Source organism: Arvicanthis niloticus (genome assembly GCF_011762505.2).
Source record: "Arvicanthis niloticus isolate mArvNil1 chromosome Y unlocalized genomic scaffold, mArvNil1.pat.X SUPER_Y_unloc_2, whole genome shotgun sequence".
NCBI classification, from domain to species: domain Eukaryota; kingdom Metazoa; phylum Chordata; class Mammalia; order Rodentia; family Muridae; genus Arvicanthis; species Arvicanthis niloticus.
In genome coordinates, this window is record NW_023044979.1 from 3,044,333 (window position 1) to 3,046,705 (window position 2,373).

Below are 2,373 nucleotides of genomic sequence, written 5' to 3' on the forward strand. Positions count from 1 at the left end.
CCATATTTCGTCTTTTGAGATCTGTTTTTTTTTTTTTTCAATTCATTTGGTTATTCAATGACTGGGACATTTGGGTACTTTTTGAGTTCTTTAAAGATTAATCTTCTCAAAGATAATATAACTAACAAAAGCCCTTTTCTTCCAGATGCTTTCTTCACTCTGTAGATTATTGCCCTTGCTATACATAGCCTTTTAATTGCTTTCTGTCCAGCTTGCCAATTTCCCTCCTTCCTCCTCCAGCATTATTGGAATGATATTAAATTACATTTTTCTATTTCTAGGATTTCTGTTGCTTTTTACATCTGACTTTTAAAAATGTATCACCACAGCCAGGCAGTGGTGGCACATGCCTTTAATCCTATCACCTAGGAGGCAAAGGCAAGTGGATGTCTGTGGGATCCAGGACAACCTGGACTACAGATAGGGTTCCAGGGCAGCCGAGGATAAACAAAATCTGTATCAGGAAAAAGAAAGAAAGAGAGAAAGAAAGAAAGAAAGAAAGAAAGAAAGGAAGAAAGAAAGAACCTATCTCCACAAATAACACATAGTTGTCAAAGTGATATAGTATACAAAAAAATGATTTCTGTGAAAATACACTTCTCTGCAATTCTTGGCTAGCTCCAAACTGTGCTGACCTTGAGCATTAGTGTTTACTTTGTGTTTTAGATTTAGTCTTTAAAAGAATGTGCTGTATGTACATCTTTGTTACTGCTGTCTGTATGTCCAGCATCAGCACTGGGATAAAGCTGCTCCTGTTAGGCATTTATCCCTATGTCCCTGGCATGGCCACCATCGTTCCTCAGCTTTATGTTATAGGAGAGCCTGGTGCAGACATCACAGGTGCTATTTAACAGCTACCACAAGATCATCATTATGCTAAAAATTGAAGTTATACATGGAAGAAGCTCAGACACTTCCAGAATTGGTTTTGTCTCCTACATGGGAACACACTCAAACCCAGAAGGGCGCACTGGTCTGATCTGTATCAACAGATCTGTCCCATCTATTGATCTCTAATTCACCAGTGGCACAAAAACACCTCTGTCAAAGTAAACAAATGTTTTGGGTTGTTTGATTGTTTGTTTTGGTAGCTAAATGCAACATCACTCCTCATGCCTTCCCTCCTTCCACACTACAAGGAAAGCTCACAGCTTTCCTCTACCAACCTCTGCCCAGTGAAGGATTCAGAGAAAACAACTGGGCTGTACTGTGCTTTTGTGGGCAAGACGCCCTGACTGACTCACCGAAGCAGCAATGATTGACTTCACTTATAGTCGATAAGCTATGCAATAATGGATACGCTAAGGTCAGTTTCCACGGCCTACAGCAGCACTTCACTTTGGTACAGCCAGTTTGGATGTGTCCAAATTTACAAGAAAAGAACTGTCCATCTGACAGATCAGAAACACAGACAGTTGGTCAGCCTTTACCACATAGAAACACCTTTCCAAAAAAGACAAAGAACATACACCAACTATATCTTTCACCATTAAAATTAAACAGAGACCCACTCAGACTTCTCTCCTGAAGGAGAGAAGAACGATCATCTATGGCTGGAGACAGCAGCACTGAAGCAACACCTAGAACAGGCTTCCCACTCAGAAGGGAACACTATGTCTGCTCCTGTCTCTTGGTGCTCTACACAGTTAGAGAAACTTCTTTAGTAATGAACTATAGAAATGATCCCTGAAAGTATAGTCTCACCCATAGACTCCCGAATGCACCAAGCGCCCTCACATCTTACACACGGCGACTTCCAAAGAGACGCCCCACGCTATCCCTTTCGGCGCCCCCATTGCACAACACGTCTGCCCACGCAGTGACACGCACTCTGGCCTCTCCATACCCAGTCCACCCGGCATTTGGAGTCGCTACAGTTTCCCTGCACTGCCACCGCGATTAGCATACAGTCGCCGAGCAGCCAATCGGCTAACAGTTCTCTCCTGCCTCGTCCCACATCCGCCTGCAATGGGTTATGCGTTATCACTGACGGCCACACGCTGCCTGCCCCTTGTTCCCAGGGACCACGCTTCGTCCCTGCCGAGGCGCCTGCCTTCAGCCCCCACGCTGCCCGAAGCGGGAGGTGCTGCAGAGCCGCACGCGAGTTCGCAGGCGTGTGCTGGTTTGGATCTGGCTCAAGCCCGAGGCCTTGCGTGAGAAACAAAATGAAAAACAACGTAGGGAAAATGGCAATTCAAGGACTACATGCACTATTTAATAAATTCTGTGGGTAAAGGGCATGGTGGCTCACTGCTGTAATCCTAGCACTTGGGAGATGAAGGCAAGGGGTCAGGAATTTGAAGCTGGTTTTAAGATTTTGAAGCCAGCCACACCTACATGAAATCCAGTCTAAAATGATCAAAAAACAAATCT

General features: G+C 44.5%; 1 pseudogene; it reads right to left on the reverse strand.

Annotated features, from left to right (window-relative positions):
• Positions 1 to 1,509: 1,509 nt before the first annotated feature.
• Positions 1,510 to 1,702, reverse strand: LOC117696028 (small nucleolar RNA U3; annotated as a pseudogene).
• Between the last annotated feature and the right edge of the window lie 671 nt (positions 1,703 to 2,373).